We start from the raw sequence: 12,018 nt of genomic DNA, 5'->3' as shown, positions 1-12,018 counted from the left end.
CAACGTTTCTGATTTTCCGAGATCACACTAAGGTGCAGGGAAAAGAGCATACGCATGAGAAAAATCCTTTCTTTCTGTTTCTGATTTGCCCAGATCGCACAAAGTCGCAGGGCAAAGAGCATACGCAGAAATGAAAGGTATAGATCCGGGAAAAAAAAAAAGGCTAAATAAACCGAAACCGAAATAAGCAGAGAGAAAATGACAGTAAACTGCAAAAAAACACTGTATACCTCCCGATCTGAAAAATGACGCAGCTAGGGCTACCGGAAACCTTTTCGCGTGAAACGAAAGGGGTTCCTCACTGAAACAGATGCTCCGAATGCAACAGAGCAGTCCTCTCGGCCCGAAAGCAGTCAGAAACAGCAGATCTAGGAAACGACAGCCGCATGCAGTTCTACCGGCTTCAGATTTGGATCACCAACGGACGCGGCCCTCAAATAGCTCTGATACCATGTAGGAATTTACAGGGTAAGTTCCACAGAAGAATACCAAAAGGACACCGCTCACAACCAGATCTCAAATCAATACACCAGTATTTTTGACGTGGTTAAAACCCTCAGAGTGCAAGGAGGGAAACAGTCCACGGCCTGTCCCAACGTGGGTACAGACAATTTATTAATCAAAGAATGAAAATTTACATAAGCTTCTCTCATGCACGGATTACCCGAACAATGACCCTCCATGCGCTTTAAATAGAACTCATGGACCAATCGGGTGTCAAGCCACGGATCAAGTGTCGGTAATACCGAGGTGAGAGTGAACCGTCGGATCACTACATATCGTGACCGTCGGATTGTAAGTTACAAAATGTACAACGGTAAAGAAACACACTTTACCTAACTCTAACCTAACTCTATACTAGACCAAGTTGAACTTAACTATATCCTATGTGTCGGAATATCCTAACATTGGTGAATTCCATATCAAACTCCTGCAAAATGGCTATCCATTTGGAATATTTGCCCCCTAGTAATTGACGCGACAGAATGTAGGTCATAGGTTTGCAGTCTGACACAATGGTAGTTTTGCGAAAGAGAACGTAGTGTCGAAATCTCTGTACTGCTTGAACAGCTGCCAAAGCCAATTTTTCAACATAAGAGTACTTGCTTTTTGTATCATTAATATTGCGACTTAAATAATATATAGGATGTTCAATTCCATTATCTTCTTGCACTAAAACCATAGCAATGGTTGTATCTGCAGTGGTGAGATACAGGTTGAAGTCTTTTGGATAGTCAGGAGCATACATTAATGATGCTTTTATCAGGGAATATTTTAAAGCATCAAAGGAAGCTTGCACAACCCAATCCCAGTGGAAGGGTACTCCTTTTTTCAAAAGACATGTATAACCTTTAGCAAGCTCAACATAATGTGGAATGAACCTCCTCAGAAAGTTAGCTTTCCATTGGAGTCTCTGAATCTGAAGCAAATTTGAAAGTGGAGGCATGTCAAGGATTGCCTGAACCTTAAATGGGTCAAGTCGAATTCCATCCTTGGAAACTACAAAACCAAGCAATCCACCAGAACCAACAAAAAACACACACTTGTGTGGATTGAGTTGTATCTTGTAGTGTCGACAATGTAGAAATATAGCTCTCAAATGTTGCGGATGATCAGTCTGTTTTCGTGAATGAGCAGGCAGATCATCGAGATATGGTTGAAAGATGGAAGGCGTAATTCATTTCCCTCTAAACGTTTCCCCTGCGTTCTTCAATCTGAAAGGTAATTTACGATACGTGAATGTGCCCCACGGACATATAAATGAAGTTTTTGACTAGTCCTGTGGGCGGAATTGATTTGGTTGTATCCAGAAAATCCATCCATGAATGAAAATATTCCGCATCTAGTGCATTCATCAATTATCTGGTCAATGAAGGGTGTAGGATAGTTGTCCTTTGGACATGCTTGATTTACATCCCTATAATCGATGCACACTCTAATCATTCCTTGTTTTTTCATTACAGGAACAATATTCGATACCCAATCAGTGAGAGGAACGGGGTAAATGAAGCCAGCACGCAAAAGTTTTTCAACCTCTGCTTTAATGGCAGCGACTTTCTTTGGATGAATAGGTCAAAGCCATTGTCATACTGGTTTGACATCTGGATACATCTTTATTTCATGTTCAACAATTCTCGAGTCAATGCCTGGCATTTCTTCATATGAACATGTAAAGACATCTCTGAATTTGCGGAAAAGAGCACAATAAATTTCTAGTTCTGATGGAGAACATGATTTTCCAATGTGAATATTCTCTACAACATGAGGTTTGGTCGAAATATTAATGGTGATAGTTTCTTAAATTTTGGACAAATTTCGCTCGGAGTCTACTATATTTACAAAATTTAATAAAAAATAAAAAATTGAAGGATGATTGAGGTCGTTCGAATAATCTTCATTGTCATCTTTAAGGCGAGAATTATGGTGGTAATCTTCCCATGGCGTCTCTCCTATCATCATTGATTGGATGATTCCTTCGTCTGTAGAATGTATACGAGACCAAGGATCAGAAGAGGTACCATATTCTAAAGACCTATCTACCCAAACAGTCATCAAGTGTTGATGCTGGTTTTCTGCCAAAGCCCAGAAAATTGATTGCTACAAAGATTCTATGGGGCTTGGTTGCAACACCTTGCGATGATCCTTGCTATCAGAATGGTCAGAGCTCTTCTTAAACTTAGATGATGTAGAAGAGATCACATGACAGGTTTCCACTCTGGCCACTTCCGTGAGATCATATGGAGGGAGGAGGGAAAAAGTACCCATTAAGGAAGGGTATTTTAGGAGACCTAATTTGACATTTTGAAGCAATTTTGAACTTCCATGGATCAATGGAATGCTTCTAGTAGCTTGTGAACTGTTAGGAAAAAAGGCTAGCTGGTCAATGATTATTATTCCACCTTGGAAGGGAAATGCAATCTTTCTAAAATGTGTAGACACAACGGCAGCCAAAGCATAAATCCAGGGCCTTCCTAGTAGAATATTGTAATCAAGGTTTCCATCAATGACCTCGACTTCAATTTCTACTGTCTTGCCCCCAGTTAACCTTGCAAGCCACTTAAAATCCCATATGGAGTGTATGTCCTTCCATCAAATGCTTTTAATGTTGTTGATAGTCGTGACAAGGGTGGTGAACCAAGACTTTTCCAGCAACTCATCGACATAATATAGGTAGATGCCCCCTCATCAATGATGGTTCGATGAACAATTTTATTGAGGGATTTTACTTGTATAAGGAAAGTGAGTTAGGCCGGTAACTGAGGTGCATATCCTTTATGATTAAAGGCCACAAGATTGGAATCTAGTGGATCGATCCCACCTATTGCTGATAAGAAATCTTGCTTTTGGGAGGGACAATTTTGCAATACCTCAAGTGTCGACATAGCGGATGGAAATTGAGCCAGATCTTCCACTATATTATAATTTTGAGCAGCTCAAGCACGAGGATTAAATGTCGATTTATGTACGACTCCCTTTGACGGCTTTATTGTAAATTTAGGAATTATGGGTGGAACAACTTTTGGCAAAGTCATCGTTAAACTATTAGGTTAATCTGTAGCCTGGTTGTTCAATGGCAATGGATTTCCATAATATTTATTCCTTGTTGATATCAAAGCATCATTTTGCTTGTTTGAGATGGATAGCATAAGCACTTGGGATGTGGAAGCATGATCGATAGCAACCATATTAGTTTCTGGGTTTGGAAACGGATCAGTCAACACTGCTGAGGTATTTGAAGCTTTCAAAAATTTTGCAACCTCAGCTCGATGTGGAAATTCTTTCATATAATGATCCTCGTTACATATCAAACATGGAAAATGAGGAGGTTTCTTTGGCCCAGTAGGGTTCTCAGATGATTTTTCAGGAGTTGTATCCTCCTGTTTCTTCTTATTATTTTTCCCTTTCTTCTTGCCCCCTAGTTGCTTTGCATTTTTGCCTTTGTCAGATGACATGACATTAATCTTCGAGGAAAGAGGTTTGTCATTTGCACTTCGACTAGAAACAACAAGGGCTTTACCAGATGGACCCCTTGCGGTTTGCGTGCTTGAGGCACCGATCACACTGACACTGGCATGAGAGTCCCTATTCGATTTAGGAGGAGGTGGAATAGAAAATTTTGATCTAGGAGCGTCAGGAATTTTGTTGTAGAGTGTGCCAGACTGAGTATAGATCAAGTCTAAATATTGGGCACGAGCAATGACTTGCTCTTCAGTGACAACACCTCCTTCCGCGACATCCTCAGTGATACATGGTAATAAGGACTTAATAAACCACTAAGCTGACAGATGATTAGGAACATACGTCTTTACCTTTCGATGACAACACCGCCACTCATGAATGTGAGTGGTTGTGGTCTGTTTAAAGTTGGTAAGGAGTTCTGTTCCCGTTTCATAGCTGATGGGTAGCTGAAAGTGGGTTAGAAAAGTAGTGGCGAGGATGCTAAAGTTATCAAATGAAGCTCTAGGCAATTTGATATACCATTTCGCTGCTGGACTAGTGAGCGTTCTTTGAAAAAGGAAAAGCTTAATCGAATCATCATTCATGGTGTTAGATGAGAACCACAAATGAAAATTCATTATGTGATTCGATGGATCTTCACCTGGATTTCCATTGAATTTAGGAATATCGGAGGGAAGTTTATGAGGAATCGCTGGCCACCAAGGGGCATATGCAATCAGATCATTCATCAGCCGGTTCAAATCTGGTAATTCCAGAGTTGCTAGAAAAGGAAACTACTGATTCAGGTTAGGTGGAGCATACCCAGGGTAATATGGAATTGCCTGAGAAGTAGGTATTTGCATACCAACATAATGTATCTGATGCTGGTAACTCTGATAAGGTTGTTGGACATAACTAGTATATTGTGGTTGTTGATAACTGTTTTTAAAATGCGGCTGTCCATTACCTACAAAGCCTTGTTGCTCAAGTCCCCGGTAGGCTTGATATTGTCCAAATCCAGTTTGAGCTTGTAAACCAAGCCCAAACTGAGGTTGGGTTTGCTGGAATTGTGGTTGTTGGTATTGTACCAGCCATGGTTGTTGGACCATTTACTGTTGCCCAATACTGGAAGATTGACCAAGATGCGGATTGACAATATCTGTTTCTGCCTGAGTCATTCCAGATAAAGGAACACTAACCAGAGGTTGCGATTGGGTCGTAGAGACAAGTGGCTATTGTATCACAACCTGAGAGACTTGAGGTTGAGACACACAAAGTTGTGCTTGTGCTTGTGACACAATCATAATAGCTGGTGTAGTGGGAATAATCAACACAGGTTCGATCAATTGCATTGAATATACAACCCTTGGTTGTTGTGGCAGTTGTTTGGTCAATTTAGTGTTGTCTAAATTGCTATCATTAATTGTCAACCTGGGGTTCGTAAGCTGATGAAGTGAGATGTACAGTATGTACTTAAGTAACCTTTCCTAGTTCTTTTTGTCGTTTGTAGATGATGTTTGTGGTTGATTTAACTTCTTAAGATGGAGTGATGTATTTATAAACAAATGAGTGCGTGTGTGTGTATATGATGATTACTAAATGCTTCTAGAACTTTTTAGATAGAAAGCCTGAAAAGTGACTTGCAATGGAATTGAATCTTCGAATGAAAGCAAAGAATTAAACAAAGTGACCAATGGCACTAGTCCACTATCTATGCTATTGATAAGAACAAAAATAGCATCTATGTTAACTCAATGGAAAGTGAAAAACACTACTTTAACTGCAAAACTTAAATGACAAATCATAACACTTCATTCTTTCTTAACACTCTGCCTCTAGCTGTAATTGTTCATGTGAAAAACAGTTAAGAAGGAATCAGTAATATGAGTCAAAAAGCTAATCAAACCAAGCTGCCACTCAATGATATTTTGGTCCAATAAAAGTTAGACAATTATGATGAGAAGACCATCAAAAGGTTAGTAAGCAACTTGTCAAAAACTTGATAAAGTAAACTAGCAATGAAACTGCGTAAGCAAGGTAAAAATCAGCAGCTAAGACAAGACAACTTCAAATACCATCAGTGATAAAAAGAAATAAAAACACACTATCCCGGGCTCCTAACACACCTGCATAAACAAACTGATCAGTTCTGAAAAGTGCTGGAAATGTAAAGGCATGAAATCAAACTGTACATTATTATACATGTTCAAAGAAACGAAAAACTGCAGAAATCAAACTATACATTATTGTACATGTGAAAATGTAAACAAAGAAAGGCAGGAAAATAAAGTTAAATGCTACTGTACATAGGTTGTGGTAGATGGGGGCCCTCCATCCACTCAACCAGCTAAAGATCAGCTACACAGAGATGAGCAGAAACAATCTTCTTATATTAAATCAGCATGTCAAAATACAGTCAAAAAGTGCTGTAGAAACAATCTTTAAAACAGAGTTTGATAGCCAAAACAATTACAGCAATTACAATATCAAAAAGCTAATCTCTAAGCGTTGGCAAACGCTTTATTTATAGGCACAGGGACAAACTGTCCTCTACGTAAACTAAGCAACTACAGTCTTAACTAATTAACTACGCAGCAACACGCAGGCAACTCCGTGCACGTTTGGAGGAAACGGTCATCATGGGGAGTAAATCTATGGTTAGATCCTGTCCCTTGCTGTCTTCGTGGCGTGGAGGAAGTGCCAGCTGTGGTTCCATGTCTCAGTTGCTCACGCAGAGCCGTGCCACCGTCTGGAACTTAACTGTTTGACCGTGGCTACTCCTGCGTTGACCGGGGGCATACGTGACTGATTTGGCCCACCCAATAGCATACGAACCATGTATACATCCATACCAACGTGCCCATGTGGCCCGTTACTGGAGAAGACACGTGGAGTATAGCAAACAACAAAAAGGCTGCAGAATCTCTGAACAGCTGCGGAATTGCTGAGTAGCTGCGGAATTGCAGAACAGCTGCGGAATTGCTGAACATGTACCAAAATTCTAAACAAACAGTCAATCATTAGCACAGTCAACAAATCATGTTAAAAAGACATATAATGCAATGAATTGAACAAGTTGATGGAGGAAATGATGTCAGAAGAGAGAAGTGAATAGGGAAAAGTTGTTGGGAGGACAGGTAAATGAGTGCAAGGTTGAAGCTCAACATACCCCCACTGCGAGGGTGTTGCATGTCCTCATGCAACCAAAATTTTGTCATAATAATTCAGTTCACATGTTCAGATGCCTCTGCCAAGACATCCAACCTTCTCCTTTTCCTTCCTGTTGCCAAATTTGTTCTTGGTTTCCTAACCAAGCACCTGAATTTCAAGTTGATCAAGGCCCTGCTTAATTTCTTGCATTTCCTCTTCAATTTCCCGTTCTTTCTTTTCCAAAGACCCAAATGAAGCATTGTGTTATCGTGGATCATTTTGTCCACGTTTCTCTGTTCTTTCAATGCTTCGTTTTCCTGTTTGATGTGGTAGTTTAGGACCTCTAGCTCAAATACTTCTTGCTTCAGAGATTGAACCTGTTGTTCAAGGGGCAAGACAGTACTAGGACCAGCAACAGATTGCTCTAATGTTTCCAAATAATCATATGCCTCCTGCTGGACAGGGTCAATGTCAGGTGTTTGTCTTGGCCTAAATTCAAATCCTTGAAAACTGCTTTCTCTCTCTTGCTGGAAAGGACTTTCCTCTCTTGGAGGACTTAGCTCAATAGCTAGTTGAATTGGAGTCTTCTCAGGTGTGCCAAAATCAATGAAATGGGACTGTTTCTCTTTAGTCACACTCTTCTTCTCTATAAGTCTACTGCTTCTTCTTACTTGCAGGCTAGTACTTTTTGGTTCTTACTGTTTTTGCTTTTGTTTCTTTTTGGAGATGGAAGTTTCATGAAGCTGAGCAAGCCTATGAGCTAATGTTTGGGTATCTTCTTCACTTGAGGGTTCAGGTGAAGGGTATGACTCTTGCAAAATAGCTTTCCCTTTATCCCCCTTTTGTCTTTTTGTTCTGCTTCCCTTTTTCTTTTCCTTTTGAATAGTTTCTTGAACAGTTTCTTGGGCAATTTCTTGAAGAGTTTTTGTAACAATTTCTTGGGCAGTTTCTTCAACTTCTACAGCAGTGTCTTGGGCAGCAGTCTCTTCTTGGGTAACCATTTCTTTCCCTTTTCTTCTACTTCTTTTTGGCACCCTAGGAGAGCTACTAGAGGCTTCTGCTGCCTCTTGAAAATGGTTTCTAACAAGGAATTTCTCCCATGTATCCTTTCTAATTTTTAACTGCTCCTCAATCAAGATTTTAATGAGTCCATGGTGATATAGGTGGGGCTCAATGTTTCCCACGTTTTTCTGAACAGTGGCACTCATTTTTTTTAGACTAGCTAGCAAGAAATAAGGAAGATTGATGGTATGTTCACCCATAAAATGCATCATTATCTTTGTATGATAAACATACATTATACCAAATCTACCTTCACATGTTAAAAATTTCTGAACTAGCAAAAGTAAGGCAGTCCATTCCTTTTTAATGACACTTACAGGTATTCCTTTGGTGAAGATAGTGGTATCCATACCTGGATTTTTCAACATGTTCTTCCACTCTTGGCCTTCAACAGTTCGATTTTTGAACCAACGTTCCCCAGTATGAGGCAAAGCAGTTGCTTGAGCCAAGCTGCTCTCTGTGACAGTGAATTGTAGGTCTCCAATCTCCACAGTATTTGTTTTTCCATCAAACGACCAAGCAAAGGCCTTGGTAACTTCCTTGTGATATCCTTTGAACTTCTGAATAAATTCTAACCACTTGGCCTTCTGTAGGGCATTCTTCGTTTGTGGGTAACCGTCTAAAAACTTAGAACCTTCCGGCTCTGCTCTTAATAACTTGCCCATTTCGGTTACCAGCTCTCTTGCTGCTCTGACAGCGTTGTTTGAATACTGGAGAGAGAGCTATACGGGAAAAACAGTGCTCAACAGTGGGTATTACGGCTACAACAGAACGCTCAGCAGTGGGTATTACGGCTACAACAGAATGCTCAGCAGTGGGTATTACGGCTACAACAGAATGGCCGTGATGCAATTACGAGACTGGTGGTCAGGGTTTTGAGCGGAGAGGTGAGGAAAATAGAACAGAGTATGTTCACGGTGAAACAAAGTAGTGAATGAAACCGAGAGTGAAAACGGTGAGGGCGTAGATAACAATGCGAAGATGAGGTTATGCATGCGAGAAGCGGAGTTATGGGTAGAGGATACAACGGCCAAATCCCTGAACGTCGGGTGGCTGCGTACACTTGGCTGCGGAATGATCAATTGGAGAGCCGTGGTACAACAGTACACGTCACTCTGGTACGAAGAATTAATGAGAGAGAGCAGGCCGTATTAAATTCAAATCAACAGCACCGTTAGGAAGGTGGTGAGGTGGATTACGCAGCATAATGGATGAGGATTATGAGGAGTGGACGGAGGTGTTGTCAATCATTACATTACATGCCTCCTACCATAATCCGAAAACCATACATAAATGATATAGCTATTAGTTAGAAATTTAGAACATACCTTCGTGTATTTTCATTTTGATCCCTAACCTTTGATTTATTGCTGCCTTTGTATATGCCATGTGTCCTTGCTCTTTAATGATGCTGGTGCTTTTGACTGCAAATTTTTCTTTTTGAAACAGAGTTTGTTTTTGTTGCAGGAACAGAGTGTATTAGTTGCGGAATCTTGATATCAGCTGCGGAATTGGCTCCTAGCTGTGGAAATTGCAGCAACACTTTTCTGCCTGCACAAAGAGGATTAAAACAACTTGACTGAATGGAATAGTCCTGAGAGGGACTTTATTGGTGAAAATGAGATGGAATGAATGGACTGAAAGAAAATGAAGTGGAATGAAAATGATGAGATGGATGAGATGGACAGAAAAAGAGAAAATATAAAGTGTCAGGTGACCCTGATTTTCACTTCATATTTTCTGCATAAGACTGCCAATCCAAGATTGGTTTTTAGGCTTATACAAGAGATTTTATTTTTTTATTTTCTTTTTTTTTTTTTCAACTGAAAGAAACAAAGATTAGGCTGATGGAGGAGAAGAATTCTTCTCCACTAGCCTCATTGCAGAAATTTCTTGGAACAACTTAACAAATTCCTCGCTTGAGAGTGGCTTGTGGTAGACCTTCAATCTATGGCCATTCACAATGAGAGGAGTCTGAAGCTCATCAATGGTCTTCACTCGAACTGCTCCATTTTTAAAGACTTCATCAATCTCATATGGCCCAAGCCAATGAGTTTGAAATTTTCCTTTGAAGTCCTTAAACTTGGAATCAAACAATAGTGCCCAATCTCCCTTCTAAAACTTTCTTTCTTTGATGTGTCGATCATGCCATTTAGTTCTTTGGTGCTGAACTAGATCAGTCCTTAGAATTGCATCTTGTCTTATTTCATCTAGCTCATTTAGCTGGTCCATTCTGTGTTTTTGAGCTTCTGATAGGCTCATCCCCAATTGAACTGCCATCTTGAAGGTCTTGATTTGGAACTCAATGGGGAGCAGGACTTCTTTCCCATAAACAAGTTCATAGGGAGAATGTCCTGTTGTGTTCCTCCATGTAGTTCTATAGGTCCATAAGGCTTCAGGAAGCCTTTCCGCCCAATCTCTTCTATGAAGATGAACAGTCTTGGTGATAATGCCTTCAAGGACTTTATTTGTAGATTCCACTTGACCATTTGATTGCGGATGGTATGGAGTAGATGTTCTGTGCTTGATTTTGTATTCCTCCATCAGCTTCTCCATCAATTTAGATGTAAATTGGCTTCCCTGATCTGTCACAATTTCTCTTGGGACACCAAAACGAGTAAAAATATCCTCAAAAAGAAATTGAACAACTGAATTTTCAGTGGCAGAAGGCAATGCCTTGGCTTCTACCCACTTAGTAACATAATCAGTGCAAACCAATATGTACTTCTTTTGCTTAGATGGTGGATTAATAGGTCCAACGAAATCTAGAGCCCATTTCTCAAAGGGTTCGATGCATACCTATGGCTGTAGCGACATTTCATTTGAAGGAGTTGGTCTCCCAACTCTTTGGCAGCTGTCACACCTTCTAACATACTGCTTTGCATCTTTAAAGAGAGAAGGCCAATAATATCCTCAAGAAAGGTTTTTATAGGCTGTCCTCTTGTCAGCAAAGTGTCCGCCACAGGGTTCATCATGACATGCCTTAAGGATGTCAGGCATTTCATCTTCCCGAACACATCTTCTGATCATACAATCTGGCCCTATTTTGAACAATTCATTAGAAATCCAAGAATAGTGTGAACTCTCCTGAATGATTTTCCTTTTCTCATTAGGAAATAAGTGTGGAGGTAGCTTCCCTGTAACTAGATAATTAGCAATATCTGCATACCAAGGAGTCTTGGTAGTTACTGCAAACAGGTATTCATCTGGAAACTTATCCTCTACAGGAGAATCTTCGTTAGTGTTTTGGATTCTAGACAAGAAATCAGCTATTGTGTTTTGTTTTCCTGGTCTATCTAACACAGTAATGTTGAATTCTTGTAAAAGTAAAATCCATCTTGTAACTCTGCCATTAGTAATATGTTTGTTCATGAGATATCTAATTACAAAGTGATCAGTATGGACAAAAGTTTCATAGCCGGTTATGTAGTGTCTAAACTTGTTGATTGCATGAACAACGGCTAAGAATTCTTTTTCAGTCACAGTGTAATTTAACTCAGTGGGAGTCAAATTTTTACTGGTGTAATAAATGGCATAAGGGACCAAATCCTTTTGTCCCAAAACAGCTCCTAGAGTTGTATCTGAAGCATCAGTAGAAATGTGGAAAGGGAGTTTCCAATTTGGCCCTCTCAAAATGGGTGCTTCAGATATTCTAGTCTTTAAAGTTTCAAAGGCAGACTGACATTCAGGATCCCATTTGAACTCACAGTCTTTGGTAAGTAATTTGAAAAGAGGAGATGCTATCTTAGTGAAGTTTTCAATAAATCTTCTATAATATCCAGTAAACCCAAGAAAACTTCTAACATCTTTCTGGTAATTTGGAACATGTAACTTGGAGATGACTTCCACTTTGGATCTATCAACTTT

This window comes from Pinus tabuliformis, chromosome Q, assembly GCF_031772625.1.
Source record: "Pinus tabuliformis cultivar Carrire ecotype Pingquan chromosome Q, CPIR1, whole genome shotgun sequence".
Lineage (NCBI taxonomy): Eukaryota > Viridiplantae > Streptophyta > Pinopsida > Pinales > Pinaceae > Pinus > Pinus tabuliformis.
Note: the sequence above shows the minus strand (reverse complement) of the source record.